Below are 20,612 nucleotides of genomic sequence, written 5' to 3'. Positions count from 1 at the left end.
ACCGACGGGTGCCCCGGGACAGGGTTCGCTCTGCCCTGCGGAAACTAAGCCTGGAGGATGACGTGGAGGTTTTTCTTACGGTTTTTGAGCGCACAGCGGAGCAGGAAAAACTGCCGGCAGACCAGTGGGCGGAAGTGGTGGCTCCGTTCCTGATAGGGGACGCCCAGAAAGCCTACTTCGACCTCAGCCAGGAGGATGCCCTGGACTACAAGAAATTGAAAGGTGAGATCCTTGCACGTCTGGGGGTCAATACCTACGTGAGGGCTCAGCGAGTGTTTTCATGGGCCTATGTGGAGACCTGTCCAGCCAGGTCTCAGGCATATGACTTACTACAACTGGTTAAAAAGTGATTACAGCCGGAGGTGTTGTCTCCAGCCCAGATGGTGGAAAGGGTGGTGGTCTACCGGTTGGTGCGGACTTTGCCAGTCGCTATTCAACGTTGGGTGGGGCAAGGAGACCCGGGTAACCTGGACCAGGTGGTGAGTTTAGTTGAGCGATATACTGCCACACAGGACTTTATACGAGACTCTGCCCCAGTGCGTCAAGCCCGGCGGCCACAGGACCCTGGCCGAGAGACACGTACGGCACTGGTGAACAACAAAAACAAAGCCCATATTGAGGGGGCAACCCACACTGAGAGCGGCAAAAGACTAGTTCCCCTAGGAATAGTAACAAAAACTGGTGGGGCCACCGCTATGAAGTGCTGGAGATGTCAAGGGCCCGGCCATATCGCCGCTTATTGCCCGTTGATTACGGAGTCCATGGATTGTGGGTACACCCGCCGAATGTCTATGTATGCTAATACGGTGTATGCTGCACGCCCTATTCTTGAACCTCCTCTCTGTCATGTGTATGTAAATGGACATCGGGCAGAGGCCCTTTTGGACTCAGGCAGTATAGTGACCCTCGTTCATGGGTCGCTGATCTCGGGGTCGGAGTCCACGGAGAGGGAGGTTGGGATTGTGTGTATACATGGTGAACTCCGCAAATATCCAACAGCAGAGGTATGCCTCTCCACTTCGTGCGGGGACGTGACGCATGTGGTAGGAGTGGTGAAAACCCTACCATATGGGGTAGTAATGGGAAGGGATTTTCCGTTGTTTTGGTACCTGTGGGATAGAAATAGTACCTTTTCCCAGGCAAAAATGAATCTGGGTGCGGAGCCCGATGATTCCGAGTCGGTGATCCCTGCTGTAGGCATCGCCGACCTTGGGACAGGGGGAGACCCTGACAGGGGTCCACTAGAGGTGTTGGCAGGGGAAAGTGAAGAGACTGTAGCGATCCCGGAGCTGGAAACATCCCGGGAGGACTTCGGGACGGCCCAGCTAAGGGATCCTACTCTCTCCCAGGCGTGGGAGAATGTAAAAGAGGTGAATGGGGTGGCCCAACAACCAGGGGCAGAAGTTGTCTTTCCCCGCATGGCGGTTTATAATGATTTACTCTACCGAATAGACAAAAGCAGGGAAGAGATAGTAGAACAACTGGTCGTGCCACAAGCCCATCGTCAGGCAGTGCTTAACATGGCTCACACACACCCCCTGGGGGGACACTTAGGGGCTACCAAGACACAAGAGCGTATTTTACGGAGGTTCTTTTGGCCAGGAGTGTACGCAGATATACGGAAATTCTGTGAATCCTGCCCGGACTGCCAACTGACCTCGCCAATTGCGAGTTTCTGGAGTCCATTGGTGCCTCTTCCAATTATAGAGGAACCTTTTGAACGGATCGCAATGGATCTGGTAGGGCCCCTGGTAAAATCCGCACGCGGTCACCAACACATATTGGTGGTTGTGGATTACGCCACACGCTATCCAGAGGCCATTCCGCTGCGCCATACCTCCGCGAAGCTTATTGCTCGGGAGTTATTTGCCATATTTTGTCGTCTTGGGTTACCAAAGGAGATCCTTACTGACCAGGGGACCCCGTTTATGTCCAAGGTGACAAAAGAATTATGTAAACTGTTGAAAATAAAGCACCTGCGCACATCGGTGTACCATCCGCAAACCGATGGGCTGGTCGAGCGGTGCAACAAAACCCTTAAGTTCATGCTTAAAAAAGTGGTTGCCAAGGACGGGAGGGACTGGGACATGCTGTTGCCCTATCTTATGTTTGCACTCCGAGAGGTGCCGCAGGCATCCACGGGTTTTTCACCATTCGAGTTGCTTTATGGCAGACACCCTAGGGGCTTGCTGGACGTAGCCAAGGAAACATGGGAACAGTAGCCCACCCCATATAAAAGTGTGATTGAACATGTGGCTCTAATGCAGGACCGCATCGCAGCGGTTTTGCCTATTGTAAAAGAACATTTAACAAGGGCACAAGGGGCACAAAGGTGCACTTATAACACACGAGCCACCATCAGATCTTTTGATGTAGGGGATCGGGTCTTGGTTTTGGTGCTCACGGCCGAGAGTAAACTTTTGGCCAAATGGCAGGGGCCGTATGAGGTTCGGGAAAAGGTGGGGGAGGTGAACTACCGAATATACCAGCCGGGGAGGAAGAAGCCGGAACAACTGTATCATGTTAACTTGCTTAAAGCCTGGAAAGACCGTGACTGTATGGTGACGGGAGTAACACCGGTGGGGCCCTGGGGGGAACCTGTAGTGCCACCCATCCTGGGAACAGAAGGGAGTGTAAACTTAGGCGACACCCTCACTAAACTGCAGCGTCGGGAGGTTCGGAAGTTGGTACAGCAGAACTCGTATGTGTTTTCCGAGATACCCGGCCGTACTTCGGTTATCCAACATGACATTGTCACCGAGCCTCGGGTAAAGGTGCGTATGAAACCGTACCGGGTGCCCGAGGCCCGGAGACAAGCCATTGCAGCAGAGGTGAAACAGATGCTTACCCTAGGGGTGATCGAGGAATCAAAGAGTGACTGGGCTAGTCCCATTGTGCTGATTCCAAAACCCGACGGGTCGCTACGTTTCTGCAATGACTTCCGGAGATTGAATGAGGTTTCCAAGTTCGACCTTTACCCTATGCCCCGGGTGGACGAACTTATTGAACGGTTGGGAAAGGCTCAATATTTCACGACGCTTGACCTTACCAAAGGCTATTGGCAGGTGCCGCTGACAGAGTCAGCCAAGGAAAAAACGGCCTTTATTACACCAGAGGGGCTCTATCACTATATTGTCTTGCCTTTTGGTTTACATGGAGCCCCGGCTACTTTCCAAAGACTGATGGACATAGTGTTGGAACCCCATCAGAAGTACGCATCCGCCTATCTAGACGACATCATCATCTTCAGTTCCGATTGGCAGACCCACTTGTCCCAGGTCCAGGCCGTCGTTAACTCCCTGCGGGCGGCAGGGTTGACCGCAAACCCAAAGAAATGTGCAATCGGTCAGGAGGAAGCCCGCTATTTGGGGTACGTGATTGGTCGCGGGGTGATCAAACCTCAAGTAAATAAAATAGAGGCCATCCAAAAGTGGCCCAGACCAGTGTCCACTAAACAGGTGAGAGCGTTCCTTGGCATTGTCGGGTATTACCGGCGGTTTATACCGGACTTTGCCGGGAGAACAGCAGCTTTGACCGATCTGCTGAAGGGGAAAAAGGCGGCTATGGTACGCTGGACCCCTCAGGCTGAGGAAGCGTTTCAGTCCATGAAGACTGCCTTGTGTGGTCAACCGGTCCTCATTAGCCCCGATTTCGGTAACACCTTCCTGGTACAAACAGATGCCTCCGAGGTGGGTCTGGGTGCCGTACTCTCGCAAGAGGTGAACGGAACTGAGCATCCGGTTACCTATTTGAGCCGGAAACTTACCCCGGCAGAAAAGAATTATAGCGTAGTGGAGAAGGAGTGCTTGGCTATTAAATGGGCCTTGGAGTCCCTGCGCTATTATTTGCTCGGGCGACAGTTTCGGTTGGTAACGGACCACGCGCCCCTCGTCTGGATGAGAAATGCGAAGGAACGGAATGCCCGGGTCACCCGCTGGTTCCTGTCCCTTCAGAATTTCAGTTTTACGGTAGAACATCGGGCCGATTCATCCCAGGGCAATGCCGGTGCCCTGTCTCGGGCGGCCTGTTTGGGTGCGTCCGTTCATCCCCTCGGGTTTGAACGGAGGGGGGGGTATGTGAGATAGCGGGGCCATTGATATGTGACGAACGGTACGTATCTCCCAGAATGCGCACAGAAACATATTAGAGCCCTACATAGTGGTCAGTCCGGAAACCTCCAGGCCGGGTTATGCAGGTGGCTCATGTCCACAGTTCTCATTTAAAAGCTCTTTGTAAAGGCCTGGGTGGGGCAGAGCGTGTTGTGTAAGCTGCAGAGCAGGAAACTGAAGAGAGTTCAGGCCTGTGTGGAACTATAACACAGGTCTGTGGACCCCCGGGAATAGCAAAACGGAGTATAGTAAGACCGTCTCCTACGGCAAGCCGTGCCTGTGTGACGCGGAACCGTATGGACTGTGAGTAACCCGGCTGTGTTCCGGATGACTTTTCCTGTACAGCAAGGACAATAAAACTGTTTGGATCAGACTGTTTTGGGTCACTGCCCCATTGTCGTCCTGGGGGACCCCCACCCCGCTACAGGGAGGAAGCATTAATTTCAAACATTTCAAACATGTTCAACAATACCGGTCACAGGTCATCAAAACATTTCAAGTCAGAAAATATCAGCAGGGAGAAAACATTCTGCATATGGAAAGTATTAACAATTATTCTTGCTTGGTTGGTGGTGTTTCCAGAGGGCCGGTCCCGACCCCCTGGTTTGGCACTTTTATTGCACATCCTCTGACATAATGTCCTGACCTGCCGCAGTGGTGGCAAATGGGTCACCCGTCAGCATCGTAATGGTCAATCACTGGGGGCGTCCGGAACCTTCCACGTCGCTGCCCAGGGAGGCCACCAGCACCGGAGGCCAGCTCAATGGTGGCAGGTCATCGATTCTCATGGTCCCGGATCAGCAGCGGCCAGGTTTCATCGAGCATGAGATATGCCCGGAACAGGCTATAAAGTCTCTTCTTCCAGGCAGCCAGGGTACATGCCCCCATCGAGCACTGTGGCAGCCAGGTCCCTCCTGATGAGACATGGCATGGCAAAGGGCAAGGCCGAGGCTGCTGCTTCAACTCGTTGAACAACCGCGACCTCCTCTCTCAGGAATAGATCTCTGTCATCGCAGGGTTCCACACTGGTGGCCGGCAGCGAGGCCTGCCCTCGCAACCTTTTCCAGCTTCTCCGGCTCCTTGTCAAGGGTTCTGCTCACAAAGCTCCACCTTTCTTTTTCCCCTCTCTTTGTAGCCAATGGCGCCCGTTGTTTCTGGTCAGCACCAATCACACAGTCCTTGGAAAACTCAATTTTGCACAGTCTATCAAGGCGCACATTACCCAGGTTTTATGGACATGATATCCTGTTCATGACACCAAATGTAGTGCCCTACGAGGCAAGTGGTTAACCTACTTGTTACCGGGCTGTTTCGGGTCGGGTGAAGCAATCTCACTGGGTGGCCTTGCCCGATTCCGTTGCTTAGAGGCATACAGTAAATGGTGGATGAAGCGGGGTATTTTGGGAAGTTTGTCTGGACGCCACCTGTGGATTGCGGCCAGTAGTAGCCGCCGTTGCAGAAATCCTCACCGGGGCAGGTGTTAAGGCAGCCGGGATGGTGTCGCTTCCCACAGGTGGAGCGGGCCCCGGGTGGAAGAAGAGGGAAGGTAATGGCGGTTGGCACCTAAGCGCTGGGCGGTGGCGCCGGTAAGAATGAGCCAACACATTTTCTGTGGGTTCAGGGTATAGTTTACCCACAACTTCAGCTGCCAGCCCAGTCACACTGGTCACTGCTGTGCGAGGCTCAAGGCGATCCCAGATCCGATAAGGGGTCACAACCGGTGTTTGAGAAGTGAAGGAGAGAGAGAGATTCCTATTTCTAGGGTGTCCCCCTCAGCAGTTAGGTACCCTGGCTAAGGATGAGGAACATATATACCAGGATGAGGAACATATGTACCAGGATGCGGACATACATACCAGGATGTGGACATGTCGCGGGCGGAGGAGGGGACGCTGTGCTCTCCCACTGCTCGGGTCCGGCTGCTGCTGCTCGGTGGTGGCGCGAGCAGTGGGCCGGATCCCGGGGACTCGAGCAGCGTTCCTCGCCCGTGAGTGAAAAGGGGGAATTGATTGTGGGGATTTGATATTGTCCGTGACGCCACCCACGGTTGTGGTGAGATTGGTGACACCACCGCTGCTCTGGACGGGGATCCCGGGAGCGATGACAGGGAGCAGCCTGGATGTTAGTTCTCCCCTCCGTGGGTAGGGGGTTGGTTGTCCCGGGGTCCGGTGATGGGGTAGGGATGGATGGCAGGCGGGTTACGGGGCCTGGCGAGGTGCAGGGTCGTGGGGGCAGCGCTGTGCCGCACGGCACGGTGGTACTCACTCAGCCAGTAATTCACACAGAGTCTCTGGTCAAACAAACGGCTGGATGGACGGGTCCCACAGACGGCTGCGGTGTTTTTCCCCTGACCCCAGGTTGGTACTGTAAGTCCTTTCCTGCACCTTCCGTACGCTCCTCCTGCGCTCCGGTTTCCAGCTGGCTCCCCGGTTCGGTACCGGTGGGCCACCGCCCAGCCCCGGCTACCTACGGTTCCACCAGACTGTCTTCCTGGCTCTCGCAGACGGCCACTACCATCTGCCTGACTGCTGCACGAGGGCCCTAGGCTCCAACCTAGGCCCCAGTTTGCGTCTGCCTCTCTGCAGACCTCCTCTCTCTTCCTCTGCCTGGACTTGTCTGAACTTGTTTCCTGCCTCAGGCCAGCTAAACTCCTCGGTGGGCGTGCCCATCTGCCTGACTCCGCCCACGTGGTGTGTCTGTCTGAACCCGAGGAAGAAATCAGGTCTCACTGGGGATGACTGCTGTGAACTGCTGGGGGTGGGGGTGTGTGTGTGCTGTTACCTGTGGCCCATGGCTTGTCCAGGGCGCCACAGACATACATACCAGGATGCGGACATACATACCAGGATGGGGAACATGTATAACAGGATGGGGAAATATATAACAGGAAGGGGCCCAGGACGAGGACATACAGTATAAACTGGGATAGAGAACATATACACCAGGATGGGGGATATAGATACCAGGATATGCCACATATATACCAGGAAGGGGCCCAGGATGGAAAACAATAGAACTCAATGGGGGACATTACTACATAATAGGGTAGGAGGGTTAACTTGTATTTACCTATAGAATTTAGACTGCTACAAGGGCCCATACATGTGACCAACATGCTGGGGGGTACCAACATGTAGGGAGGAAGGTGGGGGCCCAGGTCTAAATTTTGCACCGGAGCCCATCGGACTCTAGTTACGCCACTGGCAGGATCAATGAACATGTTAATGATATTCAAATTATGCAAATGATAGACAAATGGAAACAAAAGTTTCAAAGCATCTCGATTTTTTGAGCATCAAATATAAATTCCATCTGCATAAATAAAGGCACTTATACACCTTGCCATGATATAAATGAGGTCATTAATAATTTTTTGAGGAATGTTCTGCTACACTGAATGCACTTGGACATGCAAATCATCAAAATCTGCAATTTTTGTGTTGATTTTAAAGGTCAATAAAGAGCCGAAAGATCAATATAAATATTGGCAGATTAGAAATGCATTATAGAAGGAGATATGTTTACAAAAACATCAATCAAGTGTAATGAATAGTATCATAAAGGATTAGTTGATAAAGGTTTTTTTTATAACTAAAAAAATTATTTCTGATAAAAAGATAAATATAATAAAATAATCCTAGGCAAAGTGGGAAAAAAGAGGTTGGCCTGATAGCGGAAGGGGTTTGGTTAGAAGTAGTAAAGTAAATTGTAGCATCACCTAGCACCAGGGGCATGATGATCACAGTCACAGGGTTCATGACCGCGAGCAGGCCTGGGGGTACAGGGTCCCACTGATTCCAGCACCTGATTCAGCTGGATGTTTATCCGAGGGCGCACATCCAACTGAAATGTATTGCAGCCCACCGGCGCCAGCACATATTTCAGCTGGATATGTGTCTTCGGACACAAAATCAGATAAAATGTATTGCAGCACATAGACCTGTGGGGTTCCTGCACTGCAATGTGGTGGCCTCCAATTAAGGATATCAATATTCCCTGTACCCATAATCCTGCCCATCTCTTTGTACTGAAGCTGATATTGAGCGGTAGATGGGATTATGTGTATTGGGGAGCTGTTAATATGCATTTTCTTTAATAGCATCACATGTGACCGCCAAGCAGCCGGCTTCCTGCAGTGGCAGGGTAGTCACATGTGCTGCAATTAAAGATTATGGATATTGACTGCTCCCCATGCCCATATTCCTGAGTGTGTGGAGCAGCGAGTATGCTGGCAGCTGACCACAGTGTAAGTGTGCACACATAACAATGATGTCATGCACTGTAGAAAATAACTTGGCACTCAGAAGAGATGAGAAATAATTTTGATCATTTATTCCAATACAGTTCCAGCACAGACGTTTTGGTCCTACCTGGATCCTTCATCAGTGTGCCATGTGTAACTGTCGAAGAAAGTCTCAAAGACAATGAGTGCTGTCTGGGTTTTGTGGTATCCACTTCTGTAATGATCGAGCACTCATAGACTGGCAACAAGAAAGACAAAGTAAGAACTACAGTCTGACAGGATGGATACAGGTTTGGGAGCATGCAGGATGGGTACAGGTTCAGGTGTAGGCAGGAGTATCGGATCAGGTTCACAGGGCATGTTCTAGTTCACAAGACAGGTACTGGTACATAGGTTCAGGTTCTGGTACAGGTGGGATCATGGGTACTGAGAACAGGATCTTTACAAAGTTGCTATTGAGCACAGGACAGACTAGGGAATAACATTGCCCAGGTACCTACATATAGGGGAAAGTGCCTTAACTTCCTAGTACCTCCCAGACATAGGCTGGGAACGCTTCCAGAGTGTTCCCCCTTTAAGAAGCAGGGAGTGTGTACTCATGCACCATAGGCATTCAGCCAGGTGACCACACATACGTGTGCAGGCCCAGGGACCTGGAAGCTGCGGCGGGTACCAAAGCAGGACACGGAACACTTGTGCAGTTGTGGAGGTGAGTTAATCAGCATCCCTACCATGAAGGATAAGCGAGGCAGTGCAGAGACCCTGTTGTTACAGGAAGTAATGTCCTGGCTCATTCGGATGCTGCACAAGAACAAATGTCCGTTTCTCAGTCTATGGTTCTCAATGTCAAGATTAGTAATGGGTGCAGGTCTATGAGATCCCCCATTACTAATACTGTAAGTGAAAATAATTAAATACAAACACCAAACAAAATCTTTTTTGAAATAAAATACAAAAAAAACACGCTCTTTCTCCAATTTATTAACCGCAAAAACATTAGAAACCGTGGCCACCCACTTTGGCTTCAGGAGACTGACTGAGCTGCAGCTGTGAACGGTGATGTAACTCAGTTTATCTGCAATCACAGCTTGGAGGTTCCCACGGTAACCCCACTTGTGACTTCAGGTAAAATACCTCAGGTGACCTCAATGACCTCACCTCAGGTGAACTCATTCAGTTCAATGAGACCTGCATCTCCTCGCCGAAAAAACGTGCAGATGTGGTGCTGCAATTTATACACCAAATTCCTGCTCCAATACTGTATCTCCTGGCAAAGAAACACATCAGTACGCATGCAGTTTTAATGTGATATTTTACCAGGAGATGAAGATTTGATGCTGAACTTTATACACCAAATCCATGCACCAAATCTATATTCTGTGAAAAATACCCCATCTAAACGCGATGTGGTTTTGATGCGATATTGATGCTTTTTTTTTTGCCGAAGATGCAGATTTGGTGCAGGAATATGGTGTATAACGTTCTGCACCAAATTTGCATCTCCTCGCAGAAAACCCACACCAAAACAGCGTTAAAACCATTTTTGTGCAGTGTGTGATGCCAACTAATCACAAATGCTGTCACACAGGGTGGGCATACAGTCTGACTGCAACCAATCACACACCGGGACTGACAGAGGCAGCAAAAGTAGTGAATATGAGGGTTAATGAGCGGATCTGGAAGTAGTGTTACAGCCGCACTAGAGACTAGTTAAGTATAACGCTCCTGCTGTAATCCTCCTTTCTATTACCATTTTACAGCACAATGTTCGGGTCCCCTAGACTTATATGGAGTTTGGCATCTGAGCAGATGTTTGGGTTCAAGTCTGTTCCCAAGTTTAATTTTGCTTTTAAAATCCAGCTGGACCTGCCAAACCCGAACATCTACAGGTTCACCCATCTCTATCAATGAGCACTGCAAATCACTCATCCTATTCACATTCTACAGTAGCTCTCCTTTCCTTAATGAGCTCCCCAGGCGGCACCACTCCATACTTAATCCCCCATGTCACCCCTTCTCCATACTGAGCCCCCAATGCTGCCCCCTGTCCATACTCACCCCCCATGCCCATCCTTCTCCATACTGAGCTCCCATGCTACCCTTTCTCCATACTAAGCCTCTCATGCTAACCTTTTCCATGCAGAGTCCTTCATGCTGTCTCTTCTCAATACTGAGCCTCCCATTCTCTCACTTCTTCATACTAAGGTCCCTTGCTACCACTTCTCCAAACTGAGCTTGTATGCTGCCCGTTCTTTATATTGAGCACCCCATGCTACCATTTTTCACAAGAAGCCCCCCCCCCATGCTACCTCCTCTCCATACTGAGCCCCCATGGTCCTGCATCTCCATATTGAGACCTTTACATTCTGTCCATTTTTCATACTGAGCTCCCCGAATTTCCATATTCAGCAAACCACATGTGGTTCCTTGTTCACATTAAGCCCCAATTCTGCCCTTTCTCCATACTGAGCACTCTGTGCTACCTCTTCTCCATAATCAGTCCCCCATATTTCCTCTTCTCCATACTGAGCCACCCATGCTGCCCGTTCTCTATACTAAACTGCCCATGCTGTTCCACTCTCCATACTGAGCTCAACAAACTGCCCTTTCTCCACACTGAGCCCCACATGCTGTTACTTTTCTGTATTGAGCCCCTATGCTGCCACTTATCCATACTGAGCCCCCTACTCTGTCCTTCCTCCATATTGTCCCTTGCATTTTCCGGCATTATGTAAACTCCCCTTATCATCAATCTACAGGAAAAGCACCCCTGAATATTTGTCTCATGAGGGCTTACTTGGTTTTGGCTACGGTGTCATCTTATCCTCTTCTTCATTGCTGCGGTGTATCATCATCAGCATGATGAGGTTACCTCATAGTACTGCCATGACATCAGCAGCCTGAGCTCGCTGCTATACATCAGGGCATGGGGCTGATTTGAGAGTCTCTGTCCCCACCAATGCGAAAGTGACGCACATCCGGTGCCGGTAACGACATCGCAATGTGTAAAGCCTAGATGCGCCGATAAACGATCGCAAAAGCGTTGTAAATCGGTGATCTGTGTAGTGTCAGTGTCAAAGCTGAATGAGGTTACAAAACCAATTTAGTGCTTCAGTAAGTCAGTAAAAAGTAGTTAGGAGTGTTCAAATCAAGAAATTGATAAGGGTGCCCATACTTTTGCACCGGTCAAATTTTGTTTAAATGCGGATTGCACATTTTCTCTTAGTACAATAAACCTCATTTCAATGCAGAAATATTACTCAGTCCATCAGTTATTAGATATATGAAACTGAAATAGCTGTTGCAAAAACCCAAATTGTTATAAAGAAAAAAGGTTAACATTAATAGGGGTGCCCAAACTTTTTCATATGACTTTAACAGTGGGAAAGCGGTTGTTATAAGTTTTTGCAGTTTGCAGCTTTGTTGCATAACGTTTTAGTATTACATGCCATACAGAGTCAGTGAAAAGATGGGTGACAGCTTATAGACATAGTTATGTTTGTCTGCTATGATTTCCTTGCATCTGTCATCTGTTTATAAAATTAAATAAGTTAAAAAATGTAAAATAAAAAAAAATTAAAAAAAAAATTACAGGAAGGCAACTCAAAGGGTTAAGATTCTGAGTTATTTTTGATTATAGGGGACAATACTGTTTAAATGTTGCTGTTTTGTTTGATGACAAATAGTTTGTTACATTAGTGGCATATTATGCACCACTTGTCTGTATAATATCATTTCCTATTACTTAGCAAACAGATCTGTCATTTACTTATTCTGTTTGTTTTTTTTTTAGAAATGTGCCATCTGTGAGATTATTTAAGTGATTATCTTTTCCTTAATTTTCTAAATCTGGGATTTTGTAGCAGTGGCTGTGAAGTTTTTTTTTGGACACATTCACATTACTCATCAGTCCCATGCTAGTTTTGTTTAAAAATGCTGGTGTTTGGAAAAAAAGGGTTTATCAGATCAGCAGTGTATGATGCGCGCATGCAGAGAAACAAAAGAGCAATGCTAATTTCAGTAGTGCTGGCAGCATGTCATGAGGCCCCAAAATAGGCTGAACAAGGCTTCCCTTACGACTAGAACAAAATACTGTGCAGTGTAAACCTGATAATGCCGTAACATCTCTGCCTGGAAAGTGGCCTTTTCATTGTTAGTTTCAGTAACGCAAACTTTCACTACATCTTCGTCACTGATTTATAATAATAATAATAATAATAATAATAATAATCTTTATTTCTATAGCGCCAACATATTCCGCAGCGCTTTACAATTCAGGAGGCTCATATACATATACATATCATATACATAAACATATAAAAACAAGTAACAATTATAGAAGATACAATATTTAAAGGGAAAAATGGCAACCCTGCTCGTGAGAGCTTACAATCTACAATGAGATGGGGGGAGGGGCAAGGTACAAGTGCTTATTTACAATGACAATCCAGCCATCTCATGGGGGATAGATAATGGCTTCCTGGACCAGTTGGCCAGAGCCTTGAGATGCATTTGGGTGCCATGGAGTTTGACGTGGGGTTATGTTCTGAGAAGTTGTGGAGGGACAATGTGAATTTAGTTCGGCTAGGGATTGTGATAGGCCGCCCTAAAAAGATGCGTTTTTAGGGAGCGTCTGAAGCTGAGTAAGTTGTAATTTGTCCTAACTTCTTGGGGTAGAGCGTTCCAGAGGTTTGGTGGAGCTCGGAAGAAGTCTTGGATTCGGGAGTGGGAGGTTCGAATTAGTGTGGATGTTAGTCGAAAGTCATTTGCAGAGCGTAGAGAACGGGTGGGGTGATAGACAGAGAGGAGGGTGGAGATGTAGGGGGGTGCCGCACTGTGATGAGCTTTGTGGGTGAGAACAAGCAATTTGAATTGGATCCTATGATATATGGGCAGCTACTGCAATGACTGGCACAGAGCAGAGGCATCCGAGTAGTGGTTAGCCAGATAGGTGACCCTGGCTGCTGCATTAAGGATGGACTGTAGAGGGGAGAGTCTAGTGAGGGGGAGACCAATTAATAGAGAGTTACAGTAGTCAAGGCGAGAGTGGATCAGGGCCACGGTGAGGGTTTTTGTCGTTTCCATTGTGAGAAAGGGCGGATTCTAGAGATGTTCTTGAGGTGCAAGCGGCAGGTGCGGGCAAGAGATTGTATGTGGGAGGTGAAGGAGAGATCAGTGTCAAGTATAACACCCAGACAGCGGGCCTGCAGCCTAGGACTTATCGTTGTGCCACACACAGAGAGGGAGATGTCAGGTTTAGGAAGGTTGGGAGATGGAGGGAAAAGCAGAAGTTCAGTTTTGGAAAGGTTAAGTTTCAGATAGAGAGCAGACATGATGTTGCAAACTGCAGTCAGGCAGTCACTTGTGTTCTGTAGTACAGCGGGGGTGAGCTCAGGGGATGAGGTGTATAGCTGTGTGTCATCAGCATAAAGATGGTACTGAAAGCCAAATCTGCTGATGGTCATTCCAATTGGGGCAGTGTAGAGGGAGAAAAGAAGAGGGCCAAGGACTGAACCTTGAGGGACCCCAACAGTGAGAGGAAGAGGAGAAGATGTGGAGCCAGCAAATGATAAACTGAATGAGCGGCCAGAAAGATAGGAAGAGCACCAGGAAAGAACAGTGTCCTTTAATTTGATTTATATTAGACTGCTCTGCACAGAATATTATAACTTCATGATTAGTAATAATACACATCATGGACATTATGTTAGTCTAACTGTCTTTAACCCCTTCACGACCGCGGGCAGTAAAATTACGTCCTATTTTAACGTGACTTAACGACCAGGGACGTAATTTTACTGCCTAAACTTCATTTGATTGCCGTGGCCACAGCAACGGCTTTCAAATGATGTCCCCTGCTGTTTCTTACAGCAGGGGACCTTTGCTTGACCCCAGGGGGGGTGGCATCGCCACCCCCCATAGGCGATCGATGTGATTGGCTGTTCAAATCGGAACCGCCAATCACAATGATCACGCTGTTTTCGGCAAAAAAAAATGCCAAAAATGGTGTGATCCTGTAAAATCCAGCTAGGACCGGGGCTGCAGCAGCTCCGATCATTGGCTGGAAGCATGCAGACACCGTGGCCCCCCCTGCAGCACTGATTGGAGCGATCGTGCTATGACGCGCAATCGCTCCAATCAGTGTGCAGTGGGGCGGTCTGATCTGCCGGTGGCCGCCCTCCCCAGGCCTGTGCTGGTCTGGGGACCCTCCCCCAACATGTCTGCAGCGTTCAGCACTGGCTGGTACTAGTGGTACCACGCCACCGCTGCTGCTGCCGCTGCTGTCACGTCACGGAGCAGGATCAGGAGCGGTGAGTATTGTGCTCACCTTGCAGCCCCTGCGCGCTTCCGTAATGGCCCCTGCTCGTGCCCCCCTGCGATCTGCCCCCCCCGACATCCCGATCTGCCCCCCCAACATCCCGATCTGCCCCCCCGACATCCCAATCTGCCCCCCGCCATCTCTATTCTGCAGCTCCTCCGGTATCTCCCTCCTCCTTTGCTCTCCTTGCAGCCCCTGCGCGCTCTTGTGATTGCTCCTGCGCGCTCCCGTAATGGCCCCTGCCCGTGCCCCCCTGCGGTCTGCCCCCCCGACATCCCGATCTGCCCCCCCCGACATCCCGATCTGCCCCCCGCCATCTCTATTCTGCAGCTCCTCCGGTATCTCCCTCCTCTGCTCTCCTTGCAGCCCCTGCGCGCTCTTGTGATTGCTCCTGCGCGCTCCCGTAATGGCCCCTGCCCGTGCCCCCCTGCGATCTGCCCCCCCCAACATCCCGATCTGCCCCCCGACATCCCAATCTGCCCGCCGACATCCCAATCTGCCGGCCTCCCCCGTGATCTCTATTCTGCAGCTCCTCCGGTATCTCCCTCCCCCTCTGCTCTCCCCCTCCCCCTCTGCTGTTCACCTCTGCTGTCCCCCTCCCCCTCTGCTGTCCCCCCGACGTCCTCTTACCTGTCTTCACCGGCCGATCACATCTGCCTCCATCGCTGGGTCCTTCTTCCTGGGTCTTCTGCTGAGCTGTCCAACTTCCTGCCTGCGGCTCCTGTACAGCTGTCTATCTCGCTTGCCTTCTGTTCCTCCTGCTACTCCTCTGGGTACTGTGAGTATAAGTTTTTTTTTTTCTTTTTTTCCTCTATCCCCTGTCCATTTTTACACCTCGTGCGTCCCGCCGAGCGCTGATCAGGGATGCAGATAACGTATCTGCATCCGTGGTCAGTTTTCGGCGGGACTTTTTTTTCCTCGTATCCCCGACGCTTTTTGTATCGCATCAGTCCGTGCGTCCCGCCGAGCGCTGATCAGGGATGCACATAACGGATCGGCATCCCTGCTCAATTTTTGGCGTGACTTTTTTTTCCGTATCCTCGATGCTTTTTGTCACGCCAAAATTTGAGCAGGGATTCCGATCCGTTATGTGCATCCCTGATCAGCGCTTGGCGGGACGCACAGACTGATGCGATACAAAAAGCGTCGGGGATACGAAAAAAAAGTATTGCATCTGTCCGTGTGTCCCGCTGAGCGCGGATCAGCATCCCTGCTCAATTTTTGGCGTTACTTTTTTTTTTTCCGTATCCCCAGCGCTTTTTGTATCTCATCCGACCGTGCCTCCTGCAGCGGCCGATCAGTGCACTGCGTCTGTGCGTTTGAAAAGTCAAATGGCGTTCCTTATCTTCTGAGCCCCGCCATGCGCCCAAACAATTGATTTCCACCACATATGAGGTATCTGCGTACTCGGGAAAAATTGCACAATACGTTTTATGGTGCATTTTTTCCTGATACCGTTGTAAAAAGAAAAAAAAAAGCTACCTTGTTGCTGCAAAAATTTTAAAAAAAATTAAATAATTTTCACGGTTCAACGTTATCAACTTTCAGTGGAGCCCCTGGGGGTACAAGGGGCTCACTAAACATCTAGATACATTCCTTGAGGGGTCTAGTTCCAAAATGGGGTAATTTGTGGGGGAGGTCCATTGTTTAGGCACCATAGGGGGGGTCTAAAAACGTGACATGGCGTCCGCTAATGATTCCAACCAATTTTGCTGTCAAATGGTGCCCTTCTCTTCTGAGCCACGCCATGCGCCCAACAATTACTTTCCACCACATGTGAGGTATCTGCGTACTCAGGAGAAATTGCACAATACGTTTTATGGTGCATTTTTTTCCTGATACCCTTGTGAAAAAAAAGCTACCTGGTTCAAGTAACAGTGCTGTGGTAAAACAAAAGAAAATTGTATTCATGGCTCAACATTATCGACTTCTGTGGAGCCCCTTGGGGCTCACCAAACATCTAGATAAACTCCTTGAGGGGTCTAGTTTCCAAAATGGGGTCACTTGTGGGGGAGCTCTACTGTTTAGGCACCTCAGGGGGTCTCCAAACGTGACATGGTATCCGCTAATGATTCAAACAAATTTTGCTGTCAAATGGTGCTCCTTCTCTTCTGAGCCCCGCCATGCGCCCAAACAATTACTTTCCACCACATATGAGGTATCATCGTACTCAGGAAAAAATGCACTATAAATTTCATGGTGTATTTTTTCCTGATACCCTTGTGGAAAAAAAAGCTACTTAGGTGAAGCAACAGTTTTGTGGTAAAAAAAAAAAATTCTTTTCACAGCTCAACTTTATAAACTTTTGTGAAGCTCCCAGGTGTTCAAAGTGCTCACCAAACATCTAGAAAAATTATTTGAGGGCTCTAGTTTCCAAAATGGGGTCACTTGTGGGGGAGCTCCATTGTTTAGGCACCTCAGGGGGTCTTCAAACCTGACATGGCGTCCGCTAATGAGTGCAGCTAATTTTGCGTTCAAAAATTCAAATGGCGCTCCTTCCCTTTCGAGCTCTGCCGTGTGCCCAAACATTTGATTTCCACCACATATGAGATATCTGTGTACTCAGGAGAAAATGGACAATACATTTTATGTTGCATTTTTTCCCGATACCCTTGTGAAAAAAAAAGCTACCTAGTTGAAGCAACAGTTTTGTGGTAAAATATTTTTTTTTTCTTTTCACGGCTCAACGTTAGAAACTTCTGTGAGGCCGCCAGGTGTTCAAAGTGCTCACCAAACATCTAGAAAAATTATTTGAGGGCTCTAGTTTCCAAAATGGGGTCACTTGTGGGGGAGCTCCATTGTTTAGGCACCTCAGGGGGTCTTCAAACCCGACATGGCGTCCGCTAATGAGTGCAGCTAATTTTGCGTTCAAAAATTCAAATGGCGCTCCTTCCTTTTCGAGCTCTGCCGTGTGCCCAAACATTTGATTTCCACCACAAATGAGGTATCTGCGTACTCAGGAGAAAATGGAAAATACATTTTATGTTGCATTTTTTCCCGATACCCTTGTGAAAAAAAAGCTACCTAGTTGAAGCAACAGTTTTGTGGTAAAAAAAATTTTTTTTCTTTTCACGGCTCAACGTTATAAACTTCTGTGAAGCCCCCAGGTGTTCAAAGTGCTCACCAAACATCTAGAAAAATTATTTGAGGGCTCTAGTTTCCAAAATGGGGTCACTTGTGGGGGAGCTCCATTGTTTAGGCACCTCAGGGGGTCTTCAAACCCAACATGGCGTCCGCTAATGAGTGCAGCTAATTTTGCGTTCAAAAATTCAAATGGTGCTCCTTCCCTTTCGAGCTCTGCCATGTGCCCAAACATTTGATTTCCACCACATATGAGGTATCTGCGTACTCAGGAGAAAATGGACAATACATTTTATGTTGCATTTTTTCCCGATACCCTTGTGAAAAAAAAAGCTACCTAGTTGAAGCAACAGTTTTGTGGTAAAAACATTTTTTTTTCTTTTCACGGCTCAACGTTATAAACTTCTGTGAAGCCCCCAGGAGTTCAAAGTGCTCACCAAACATCTAGAAAAATTATTTGAGGGCTCTAGTTTCCAAAATGGGGTCACTTGTGGGGGAGCTCCATTGTTTAGGCACCTCAGGGGGTCTTCAAACCCGACATGGTGTCCACTAATGAGTGCAGCTAATTGTGCATTCAAAAATTCAAATGGCACTCCTTGCCTTTCGACCTCTGCCGTGCACCCAAACAATTGATTTCCACCACATATGGGGTATCAGCGTACTCAGGAGAAAATGTACAATAAATTGTAGGGTGCACTTTCTCTTTTCTCCCTTGTAAAAATGAAAATTTTATGGCTAAAGTAACATTTTTGTGTTAAAAAGTAAAATTTTCATTTTTTCCTTCCACATTGCTTTGGTTCCTGTGAAGCACCTAAAGGGTTAATAAACTTCTTGGATGTTGTTTTGAGCAGTGTGAGGGGTGCAGTTTTTAGAATGGGGTCACTTTTGGGTATTTTCTGTCACCTCGGCCTCTCAAAGTCACTTCAAATGTGATGTGGTCCCTAAAAAAATTATTATGTAAATTTTGTTGGAAAAATTAGAAATTGCTGATGAACTTTGACCCCTTCTAACTTCCTAACGAAAAAAAAATTTCTTTCGAAAATTGCGCTGATGTAAAGTAGACAAGTGGGAAATGTTGTTTCGTAACTATTTTGTGTGACATATCTCTCAGATTTATGGGCATAATTTTTCAAAGTTTGAAAATTGCGAAATTTTCAACATTTTTGCACAATTTCCTAAATTTTCACAAATAAACGCAAAAAGTATCGGCCTAAATTTACAACTGACATGAAGTACAATATGTCACGAAAAAACAATCTCAGAATCGCCAGGATCCGTTGAAGCGTTCCAGAGTTATAACCTGTCAAAGTGACACTGGTCAGAATTGCAAAAAATGGCCCGGTCATTAGGGTCTTTTAGTGGCCGGGGGTGAAGGGGTTAATACACATGGTTATTTTAATATGAACATGTACTCTATCTAATTGCTCGCTCACTTTGCCAAGCTGTTTCATTTTTAATTGAAACCCCAATTCACTAAAACTTTGGAAAATTGTAAAGAAAGCAAGAATGTAATGATTTGGAGATCTCTTATAGCCATATTATATTCACACCAAATTATAGAACACAGATCAGAAGTTGAAAATGAGACATTGGTCCATTTCATTTAAAAAAAAAAAAAAAAAAAAAAAAAAAAATCAACTCCTTTAGAAAATGATGATGGCAGCAACATATCTCAAAAAGTTGGGACAGGGCCGTATCTACTATTGTGTTACTTCTAGAGTTGAGCGAGTACCTAACTCTTCGTACTCGCTTTACTCAAACTGAGTACTGTCTAATACTCGTGTATTTGTTCTGAATAGCGTGTGCAATGCAAGTCAATATGGAAAAACTCGCAAAGTAACGAGTAACCCAAATGCTGTACTATTCGTGCGAGTAGTGAATAGTCCGGCATTCAGGTTACTCGTTACTCTGAGAGTTTTTCCCCATTGACTTGCATTGCACATGCTATTCAGAATGAATACGCGAGCATTAGACAGTACTTCTTATGAGTATAGCGAGTACGAATAATTAGGTACTCGCTCAACTCCAGTTGCTTTCCATCTTCTTTTTAAAACAGTCTGTAAACATCTGACAAGTGAGACTAAATGAGTCCATTCTTGTCTGATGTAGGATTCTAGCTGCTCAAGAGTCCTACATCTTCTTTGTCAGCTTTTTAGCTTCATAATGCATCATAATATCAAATGTTTTTCATTGATGAAAGTTCTGACTTGTAGGAAGTCAGTTCATTACCCAAATGCTTCTGTCAAACCATGCTGTTGTGATGAATGCAATATGTGGTTTAATAATGTGGTTTAACATTTATGAAATTGAGAAAGGGATTATGCTCCCTTTCCCTCTCCCCTCCGATTGCAATGGCCCAATCATTGCAATGGTGACCTGAGGTGACCATGACAACCTCTGGTTCACCAAGCTATGGAAAGCGCCTGGGATCATGCCTGCAGCATGATCCCAAGTGCTTCTGACAGTGCAGCTGTGATAGCTCACGCATTGCAATTCAGTGTAGGTTCAATCAGAGCAGTGAAACTTAATGGCCCATATAGTGAGTAAGTAAAAAAGTAAAAATATTTTTTTAAAAAAGCCGAAAATAAAGAACAAAAAAATAAAAAAAAATATTCCAATAAATAGTTATATTTATGTAACCCACCAAAACAGAAAACTACACATATTTGGTATCATTCTGTCTGTTAAAACCTGATCTAAAAAACTGTCCCACTAGTGCTCTTCAGTGAACACCGAAAGAAAAATAGTAAAAAACGTAGCAAAAACTGTCTTTCCTTTATACAGCTGACAAAAAAGTGTTATAAAATGCAATCAAAAGTCATACATAAATAAAAATGTTACTGCTAAAAACATCATCTTG

Source organism: Anomaloglossus baeobatrachus, chromosome 3 (assembly GCF_048569485.1).
Source record: "Anomaloglossus baeobatrachus isolate aAnoBae1 chromosome 3, aAnoBae1.hap1, whole genome shotgun sequence".
Taxonomy (NCBI): Eukaryota; Metazoa; Chordata; class Amphibia; order Anura; family Aromobatidae; genus Anomaloglossus; species Anomaloglossus baeobatrachus.
Note: the sequence above shows the minus strand (reverse complement) of the source record.